The following is an 11,386-nucleotide window of genomic DNA, read 5'->3' as shown; positions in this document are numbered from 1 at the left end:
ATTTCTTGATGAACAAATAAACTTTTTTTTACAAAAATTAAGGTGTTGGTTTTTTTTAATTTACAAAGACATCAAGTTAGGATGGTGATTGTTTATTTACTCTTTGGTGGGCACATGTTCATCTAATGCTACAACATGACATATGTGTTTATAGTTTAAACATAGAGGAAATTAATTGCCACAATCAAGAAAAATAATTCAAACTAAGTATGATACTAATTTGGGGTAAGGAAAATCAGATTCTTTGTTCAGTTTAGGTTCTTAAAATATATTCAGTAAATCATGGTTAATGATGATAATATGTATATCAGGGTTATTAAGCCTTTATGTAAAGATCTCACTGGAAAATTAGGTTGTCATTCCTGGCAACCTAAAGCAAATTTATGCTGATCGGAAAATTGAAAAATATATTCTAATAACCATACTAGAAAAAGCACATTAGATGTTATTACTGAAATATGATGAATTTTGAAAATGCTAAGACCATAAAATCAAACACAGACAGTTAAAAGCAATTCTTTTATGATCACAGATTTATGGATCAGTTAATCAATATTTGAATTATATGTGTGTTGTTCAATTGTTAAACCATTTCTCTACAAACTACAAGTGAATATTAATGAGAAATTCCATGGCATTCAGCAGCAGCATTCTGTCAATGTGTTAGGGCAATTGTCGATTTTAACTTTAAATATTAATGCAATGCAATTTTCGGAGTCAGCTTAAAGCAGTAAGTACACAGAAATAGCAAGACCTAAGTCAGGTAAGACTCTATCATAGGAGATTTGATAGCAAAGCTGTCAACAGTAACTGGTTAGCAAAAATTGAATTGCTCTCCAGCAATTGGCATATGATTATGATTGATTACATTCCTCATAATGAATAGTTGACCCCTGATGTTATTTGGTTTTCAGTGTTAGGCCAGTCTGTTCAAAGAGATGCCTGATGTCAAAGATGAAGTGATTCATTCTGAACAAGAAATTTAATCATGAGACCAAGGAACAGAGCCTTCAAACCTAGCTGGCACTTTGTACCATGGGGAGAAGAACTGAGAGGAAAGCTTGGGGAGGAGTGACAATAGGTGGACAGCCACCTTTGTGAAGCACCATCTTGGTGTGAGAGGCCTGATAAAATATGGACTGTGAATTATTGAGGTCAGCCCTATTCCTTATGTCTAAAAGAGTGAAAACAGTGTGCTGTAGTAATCTCAGAGGAGAGAAGACAGAAGAGGACTCTTAAATTAATATGAGATGATTCCAGCCCTAGCCAGTTACTCAATGGTTAGAGCGTCAACCTGGGGACTGAAGGGTCTAGGGTTCAATTTTGGTTGAGGGCACATACCTCAGTTGTAGGTTCCAACCCCAGCTCCTGTGGGAGGCAACCAATCAATGTGTCTCTCTCACACCCATGTTTCTCTCTCTCTCTCTCTCTCTCTCTCTCTCTCTCTCTCTCTCTCTCTCTCTCCCACCTCCTCCCTTTCACACTCTTTCTAAAAAAAAAATAAAAAAAATCCTCAGGTGAGGATTAACAAACAAAACAAAAAAAGGAAAGAAAAGATGAGATGATTCCCAAAGCCTAATGAACAGAAATTCTGCAAACAAAAATATCCAGATCCTGTCACCCTGGCAGGATCCTCAATCCAGACCCAATCTCAGACTTAAAAACGTATCAGACGAGTGGTGTTTACAACAAGCATGTCAAACTCAAAGGCTAACACAGGCCAAATAAACAAGGTTTAAGTTTATGTGGGCTGCAAAAACACAAAAGCTTCCATTTTCATAGAAACGTGGGTTTATTTTGATAGAGACATGCTGAATACAAAGGGCTGAAAAAAAAGTAATTGTTAACATAAAATAATAGAACATTTTAATAAAAATTAATATTTTTTCTTGAACATTAACTTACCAGACACTGAATAACTGCACAAATAATAAGCGTAATGCAAATAAACCTATTTTTCTTGTTCTCCAAAAGTGAAATCTTTTCTGTTGCGCACACCAAACAAGTCAGTCCAAGACTAATGACGTGGCAATTGGCTGCTAAAATATTCGCTGCTAGTATTGGTGGAGAGAAATGGTGCGCCTGCGCATAAGGCACATAAGGGAAATGAATGCAACACGATTATAGTAATCAGTCATTAATGAACATTGTAGTTCATTGTTAATAATTATGTATAACAGGATATTGTAAAAATTAAGTTACAAAATTTTTATTAAAACATTTTTTACATACCGTTATATTGGCTGGGCCACAAAAATATTCATTGTCAGCTGCATGCAGCCTGTGGGCCACGAGTTTGACATGCTTGCAGTGTACAAGGAAAAATGCTCTTTCTCTTGCATAACTGCAGGATGGCTCCTCAGAGTCCTGTCTCTAAAATCTATTTCCTATTTTTTTAAGTAAAGGATAGGTACTGTTATTATTTCTGACTAGTAAATGACCTGCCTCTGATAGAAAGTCGGCATCAAATAAAAATTACTTATTAAGTATATCTCTACCTATTTTGCCATGCCCAACACAAATTTATGATGATGAATTTTTCAATCAAGAATTTTTTAAGGTCATTGAATTAATGTTCATTATTCCTGCTTAACTTCTTCTATATAATAAAAGCCTAAGCGACCATAGGGCGGAATGACCAGAATGACCAGTCGCTATATGATGCGCACTGATGATCAGGGGGCAGATGCTCAACGCAGGAGCTGCCCCCTGGTGGTCAGTGCGCTCCCACGGGCAAGTGCCACTCAGTCAGAAGTTGGGCTCACAGCTGGCAAGCGCAGCAGGAGTGGCAAGAGCCTCACCCGCCTCCATGGCAGCGCTAAGGAGCAGTGAACCAAGTGGTAAGGAGCAGCGAGCAGGCAGGCGGTGGTAAGCAGTGAGGGGTCCCAGACTGTAAGAGGGCACAGGCCGGGCTGAGGAACACCCCCCTCAACCAGTGCATGAATTTCATGCACCAGGCCTCTAGTAAAGGAATATAAACTTTTTGTAAACTCTAATGATGCTAATATTACTTTTTTCTTTACAAGAAAAAAAAAAAAGCTATAGCTCTGGCTGGTGTGCCTCGTTCGTTAGAACTTTGGCCGGCACACTGAAGGGTTGTGGGTTTGATTTTCAGTCAAGGGCACATACTTGGGTTGCAGGTTCTATCCTTGGCCCCTTTCAGGGTGCATGTGGGAGGCAACCAATTGATGTGTCTTTCTCTCCATCAATGATAGCCCCTTTCCCTCTCCCCCTCCTTCCCTCCCTCCCACTCTCTCTGAAAATCAATGGAAAAAAATATCTTCCGGTGAAAATAAACAACAAAAAAGCCATAAAATACCATTGAGTTTATTTTAATTCCATGTTAATTAGCCATGATTTCTGAAGAAATACATGTTAATCTATAGGGTAATTTTCTTCTTCTTTTTTTAACTTTATTTTCATTTATTTTTTGTTAATCCTCACCCAAGGATATTTTTCCATTGATTTTTAGGGAGAGTGGAAGAGAGAGGGAAAGACAAAGAGAAACACTGATGTGAGAGAAACACATTAATTGGTTGCCTCCTGCACGAGCTCTAACCAGGGCCCGGGCCGGGGAGGAGCCTGCAACCAAGGTATGTGCCCTTGACTGGAATCATCTAGGGCCAGGGTAATTTTCTTTAAAAGTATAAAGCACCGAAACAGGTTTGGCTCAGTGGATAGAGCGCCGGCCTGCAGATTGAAAGGTCCCAGGTTTGATTCCGGTCAAGGGCATGTACCTTGGTTGCAGGCACATCCCCAGTTGGGGGTTTGCAGGAGGCAGCTGATCAATGTTTCTCTCTCATCGATGTTTCTAACTCTCTATCCCTCTCCCTTCCTCTCTGTAAAAAATCAATAAAATATATTTTTTAAAAAAAGTATAAAGCAAAGTTAATTATTTGTTGAAGTTATGATATCCTCCAAAAGGTAAGAGATCATTTAAAATTAAGTGTAATGAAAGAACACCTAGTTAACTGGCCATAACTCCTTATAAGCAACAACATTAATGATTTAATAATGAGATTTTTCCCCACCAGAGAAAAAGGAATAAAATGCAAATAGTAGACAGAAAAAGTAATGCATATTATTGAGCCTAACATTTCCATTTGCTTCTAGAAGGTGCTAACAATATACCTGGTAAAGTCTTATGTTTAATTCAAAGAAAGTACTTTTTCCCAAAATGCCTTAAATAATATTTAAATTGGGATGAGAACTAAAACTACTCACACTTTTCCACCTTTAGCATGCTGTATTTAAAATAGCTATGTATATTTGTATAATATTTTGAATGTGTACTATATTGAGTTTTGATTATTAAATGTATGAAAGTGCTACATTAAGTGTATTTTGGGATTAAGAGAGTATAAATAGTAAAAAAAAATTAGTAAGTATGAGAATATTCACAAAATTGTTTTAATCCTCACCCTAGGACATGCTTTCAGAGAGAGAGGAAGGGAGAGGGAGCGAGAGAGAGAAAAAGAGAGAGAAGCATCAAACCCGAAATCTGGGTATATGCCCTGACTGAGGATTGAACCCATTCCCTATCCATGTGTGGGGAGGACACTCCAACCAACTGAACCACACCGACCAGGGCAAGCATGAGAATATTAATACAAATATGTTTTATACATTTCAATGTAAATTTTCATTTTTATACATAAATGATTGTATAGACAAACTATACATTTATAAATAATAATATAAGTAGGGAGAAAAAAGTCAGAGAGATCATATGGGAGAACACAGAAAAATAAAGTCTTCATTAAAAATGACAGTATATGTTCTTATTTATGTAAATTTTTTCATGTGAGGGTAGAAAAATTAGATATAGACATTCCAACTATAGAAAAGTCCATGACAAATTGTCAAATAAAAATATTAGTTTTAGCTGAAACCGGTTTGGCTCAGTGGATAGAGCGTCGGTCTGTGGACTGAAAGGTCCCAGGTTCGATTCCGGTCAAGGGCATGTACATTGGTTGCGGGCACATCCCCGGTGGGGGGTGTGCAGGAGGCAGCTGGTCGATGTTTCTCTCTCATCGATGTTTCTAGCTCTCTATCCCTCTCCCTTCCTCTCTGTGGAAAATCAATAAAATATATTTTAAAAAAATATATTAGTTTTAAGTCTATAAAATTTGTTATATAATGGAAAACAAACAATGAAACAAAGAGACACCAAAGATATTTTTATATAAATTATATTTGCTTGTTTAACTAGGAGAATATATAAAAGGATGCATACTGGCCTATTAAAAATGGATAATCCAGGGGATGTGAAAGCTCTTAGCATTTCCTTTACACCTCTTTGTATTGTTTCACTTATACAATAAACATATGCATTTTTTCACATTTAAACCTTTTGTTGAAGTAAAACAGAAAACTGCATAGATCATATATTCAGCTCAATGAAGTATCACAGAATGCACATAACCATATTATTGCCACACTGATGAAAAAAAATACTGTCATCTCAGAAGCCCCCCTCAGACCCCTTCTAGTCAGTACCCTCAGGATCCTGTCTCTCTTACCTCGTCTATCTCCACAGATTAGTACCATTACTTTTCAACTTTATATAAATGAAACAATGCACTATAGACATTTTTTATATATTTGTGCTCGGTAGTTTAACCTATGTTTATAAGATTCATCCATGTTGTTTTATAACAATAGTTCATTCTCTTTTATTGCTACAAATACTCAGTTTATGAATATAATTTATACTCTACTATTGATGGGAGTATTGTTGTTTCCAATATTGAGGTAGTAGGAATAATACGAATACTGCTGCAAAAATCCCTGTACATGTTTTTACTGGACACACGTTCTTTTCCTTTGGGAATGTACCAGGGTTCTGTTTGCAGTGAGCAACGTTGACATATGAGGTAACGTTCTGGACGAAGATCAGGCTTGCTTACTGTTTCCTGTAAAACAGCACGCTCCCCAAGTTCAATGTTTCTCCCTGTATTACAACCCACTGCATATGCAGGTGCCATCTGGACTCTCTGTTGCCTCCAATGGAAATGGGGAATAGACATAGTGATGTTCACGCTGTTCCCTATGCCAGGAGTAACAAAATACTTTGTCTCTGGCCCAGGTCTCTTCTGCCAGCGTCCTTGAAATAGCAACAGGCTAACTGATTAGCTTGGAATAAAAGTAAAATAAAATCCCAACTCCACACCCATCACACCAAATGCTTCAGTGTATATTTTCCACAAATATAACCACAATAAAAACATCAAAATCAGGGAAATAGCATTGAAAAAATTACTGGCTGTGTAAACTGACTGGCTCAACAACCCCAAGCCCTTTGAGGACAGCCACCAGCACAAGCTGTGAGACAAGGAAGGGGGGAATGAATTCCGCAGAGTCGCCCACGGGGCTTACAGGGAACAGTGTGATCTGGCCGGGGCTACCGCGGCTACTGCATTCCCTCCATCCTAGCGCATTCCTTTCATGGAAAGGTCAGCTGGTCAGGAGGCACCAGGGCAGCTGCTCTGGCTCTGGCTCTGGCTCTGGCTGCAGCTGTCCCACACTCCAGGACCCTCAGGACCGCTGTGACCCGGCGGCCCCTGGCGCAGGCATAGAGGATGTCTCCTACAAGCGGGCGTGTGTAGGGCAGTAGAAGGTGCGCCTGCTGAGCCTGCCGGACGGGGGCAGCCCAGGCTGCGTGAGCTGCCGGTGTCTGCTGTCCAAGCATTGCTAAATCCACCCTGAAGTCCCTGCAGAACCTTGGTGCCCCGCGTTGCGCAGGCGCAAAGCGGGTGGGAGGGTGGGGAGGGCGGGGGGAGGAGGGGCAGTTGAAGGGAAGAGGTGCGGACCGAGGAGGGCGGAGCAAAGGAAGAAAGGAAGTCCCCCTGAAGCCCGCCCCCACCCCCCCACCCCCCACCCCCGCCAGACACAGGGGATCCGAGTGCCGCAGATTCTCCCACAGATGATTTTCAGTCTCTCCCAGATGCTACCAGCACCTCATCTGTTTACTCTCCTCCAGCCCTTTCCTGGCCTATCCGACACAGGTTGGGTCACAGTAAATTATTTGAAGGTCTTGAGAAAAAAAAAGTTCTCAGCTCTCGTCCAAGTTTCACTAAAGACAAGAATCACAGATGCTTTTACTTATCACGTTTTTTAAAAAATATATATTTTATTGATTTTGTACAGAGAGGAAGAGAGAGGGATAGAGAGTTAGAAACACATCGATCAGCTGCCTCCTGCACACCCGCTACTGGGGATGTGCCCTCAACCAAGGTACATGCCCTTGACCGGAATCGAACCTGGAACCCTTGAGTCTGAAGGCCGAGGCTCTATCCACTGAGCCAAACCGGTTTCAGCGTGTGTGTTTTTTTGTTTGTTTTTTTTATTCTCAGTCTTGGACAGTTGCTCAACCTTTCCTAACTTTTATGGCTGACACTTTTGAAGATTATAGATCAGCCATTTTATAGACTGTCCCTCAATTTCACTTCTGAGCTGTGTCCTCATAATGAGATTCGGTATGCGATTTTGGTAGGGATGTCACTGTAATGGATCCTGGGTTCTCTTTGCATCTTACCAGGCAGTGCAGAGTTTTATTTTGTCTAATTCTGATGACATTCACCCTGGTCATTTGATTAAGGTGGTTCTGCCAGGATTCTTTGCTGTAAAGTTGCACCTTTTTCATTTCTATTTAATGTGTTTCATGGGAAGTAATTTGAAACTATTTAAATATCCCATTTCTCATCAAACTTTAAACTTAGTTGTTTAGGACTTATAGTTTCCCATTTTATTCAATGAGTCATAATTCATTACTATTATTATTTATTTTTATGCTCAAATTGTCCCAGATTTTGCCAGTAGGAGGCCATCCAGAGTGGCTTCTGTGTCCTTTTTAAACAATTTCACTGATTATTTGCTTGCATTCTGTCATAATAACATATTCCAGGCTCATCTCATACTTTTGGTGCCTACATATCCATCCACACATTCTGAAAACCATGAGTTCACATCAATCCTTCTATTTCCAATCAACACCTCAGGATTCGTTTTCTTCCTTTCTGGGATTGTAATTTCCTTCTTAAGCAATAAGAAACTTGGCTTCCATTATCCCTAAATTAGTCACTTATTTGTTCAATCACCTCTATGTAACCTAGTAGAAACGGGGCAAAAAAAAAAAAAAAAAAAAGGCAGGCAACTCACATAAGAGAATATCTAATTGTCAATAAGCATAGGAAAAGGTGCTCAATATCATTAATAATCCAAAAATGCAAATTAAAACCACAACAAAACCTCACTAATACCCAAGTGGTGGAGAACATAATATTACATTATGCTAGTCAGGTATAAACTAGTATAACTACTTTGAAAAAGATTCTGGACTTCTTTACAAAAACATGATAGAAAAATTCCTCTACTAAAGTACATTCAAAGAGAGTATCTATAATATATGAAAAGGAATATTAATAGTAACATTATTTGTAATGAAAACTACCTGAAAGTCCATAAAATTCTGAATACATGAATAAATTGTAGTATACTCACACAAAGAAATGTCAATAGCAATGAACATGAACAAACTGCAAGAGACACCTAACAACATAGACTAATCTCACAAACATACATTGAGCAAAAGAAGAATGACCTTAAGTGATGGTGTTACATGAGGTTTAAGAAATAGCACCAGGCAGAACTAAACAATGTTGTTAGAATAGTGGTTGCCTACAGAGGTGAGAGAAAAACCTCTCTTCAAGAAAGTGCTGAGGGGACATTTCTAGAATGCCAGAATATTCTGTTTTTTGGCTTAGAGCTGCTTTGTAATTTTTTGTTAATCTTATCTTTTCTTATACCTTCATGCCACTTTCTACAGACATATTATCTATATTATAAAAGGCCATATTATCTATATTATAAAAGACATATTATCTATATTATAAAAGGCCATAACGACCAAAAAACCATTCACCAGGAGGTGCATGGAGCATCTCTCGGTCGCTCCCCCCAGGCCCCTGAGCCACTTGCCATGGGGGGGGGGAGGGGTGGCAGTGGGGCAGGACTTGGGACTGTTGAGCAGCAGATGTCCGGGAGGAGTTTTTCGCAGAGCAGTCGCGGGGGAAATTTCACGCAGCAGTGGCGGGGCAGGGGGAGCCTCACGGATCAGTCGTGGGGCAGCGCCGTGAGCATCGCACAGCGTCCAGGGCGAGGAGCTTCATGTAGCATCGCAGGTTGGCAGAGGCCATGCAACAGAGGCCAGGCTAGGCCTAGGGACCCTACTCACACATGATTTTGTGCACTGGGCCTCTAGTATTTTATAGTTTTAAAAGGTTCAAAATCAATTGGTCCTTCCTAGATGCAGATAATTGATGTAAAGTCTTATTGTTTAATATATTGGGTTTAAATGCTCCGTTAGGCTTTTAATGCCTCTTACATAAGTCTTAAGTTTTTTTCCCAGACTTATCCCTTTGCCCTCTAAGATATGTCTTCTATAAAAACCGAGGCACGACAAAGGAAAATTAGGAAAAATTAAGAACAAGCAATTCACCAAAGAAGAAATATAGATGAAAACCATTTAAAAAAATAAATGTCATTACTAAATAAACACAAATGTTTGATATATATTCTTTACTTATCAGAATGGTAAAATAATGATAATATCCATATGGTAATTGTGTGAGGAAAAAAGGACTCCCATTAAATTCTAGAGAAGAATAATAAAAGGCAAAGAGAATTTAATTGGACAATAAAGATGTCAAATGAATGCAATGAAGAAATGAAAAAACTATCTATGAGACAGAGGGGAGAACCAATCGTCAATACTAAAAACACATTCGCTTGAGAGAAACATCCAGATCATGTAATTCCAAGAACATGTAAACTTAATTCTTTTCCCCTAAAATCATAATCCTGTCACAAAAACTCAGGCAAATTTAAGAATGGCAGGCACAGGTTTGGCGGCTGGAGAGGTTGTGGTGGATGGGCCAAGGTTATGAACTACCTGGTGTACAAGAAGTAGCTGTGGTGCTGGTGATTGAGGCAACTCACAGACACTGACCTACTAAGAACTACTTGAGCTACCTAACAGCCCCAGATTATTCTGCTTTTGAAAATGACATAATGAGGCCCTGGACAGGTAATTCAGTTGGTTAGAGTGTCATCCTGATGCACCAAGGTTTAGAGTTTCTTCCCTGGTCAGGGCATATACAAGAATCAACCAATAAATGCATACTAAATAAGTGGAACAACAAATGAGTGTTTCTCTTTCTCTCCCATTCTCTTTTTCTTTAAATCAATTTTAAAAGGAAAGAAAGAGCAAGGAAGAAAGAATGAAAAAAAGAAAGGAAGGGAGGAAGGGAAAGGAGGAAGGGAGGGAAGGGAGGGAGGGAGGGAGAAGGAAGGAAGGAAGGAAGGAAGGAAGGAAGGAAGGAAGGGAGGGAGAAAGAAAATAATAAATGAATTTAAAAGACTGGACAACCAATTGAATTGCTCAACATGAAACAATATTAACCTCCAGCTTCTTCCTTGGGTCAGAAAAATGAAATCACTGCATGACAAGAATGTATAAACAATTCTATGGTCCAGTTAGAGCATCAAGCAGTTCTGAGAATCTGAGACTAATGTCACAGAATGGATGCAATGCCTGGAAAGTATATCATGAAAATCTAACTCATGTGATTGAACACACAGAAAGAGCTCCAGAAGTTAAGGAAACATGTTAAATATTTAAACTGACAGCAAAAAAAGAGAAAAAATCATTTAATTCACAGCTGGATCTAAATTAAGAGAAATGAAGTCAAACTAGGCATCCCTGGTCAGTAAGAATTATGAGATTGAAAGGACTATTGTGCAATTAGAAGACGAAGTCTCTCAAATGAAGTGCCAACATGGAGAGGCCAACCAAGAAAACATTTGGCAAGACTTCTGAAAAGACAAAATTAATTCAATGGTGGCTGGGACTAGTGTCCTTTTGATGGATTCTTCAGTCATATCTGACACCTGGGCTGGGAGGATTCACACAATTGGGCTCCAAAGGCATATGTCAGAGTCTAGCAGAAGCTATATTACCTTCTATGACTTGGCCTTAGGAGTCACTCAATGTTACTCCTCCTGCCTTACATTATAAGCAAATCAGTGCAGCCAGCCCATACTCAAGGGGAAAAGAATTAGATTCCACCTCAGATAGAAATACTGTTGAAGAATTTGTGGATATACTGGTATTTGTGTTTTTTAAACTTGGACATGTTTTAATACCCCGCCCATTAGGTGCAGAGCAAAGTAGGCATCCATTTAGAGGGTGAGCCCTAAATAGATTCTGATAGGTGTCCTTGAAAGAAGAAGGGAAGACACAGATACACACACAGGGAAGACCACATGAAGACACACACCACATGAAGAGAGATTGGAACAATGAGTCTATAAGCTAAGGAACACT

At 39.2% G+C, this 11,386-nt stretch overlaps 1 pseudogene; it reads left to right on the top strand.

The window, feature by feature from the left end:
- The first annotated feature begins 9,890 nt into the window (after positions 1-9,890).
- On the top strand, positions 9,891-10,879 carry LOC103295606 (pre-mRNA-splicing factor SPF27-like; annotated as a pseudogene).
- The last annotated feature ends 507 nt before the right edge of the window (positions 10,880-11,386 follow it).

The sequence above is a fragment of the Eptesicus fuscus genome, chromosome 8 (assembly GCF_027574615.1).
Source record: "Eptesicus fuscus isolate TK198812 chromosome 8, DD_ASM_mEF_20220401, whole genome shotgun sequence".
Taxonomy (NCBI): Eukaryota; Metazoa; Chordata; class Mammalia; order Chiroptera; family Vespertilionidae; genus Eptesicus; species Eptesicus fuscus.
Note: the sequence above shows the minus strand (reverse complement) of the source record. Positions and strands in the feature narration are given on the sequence as shown.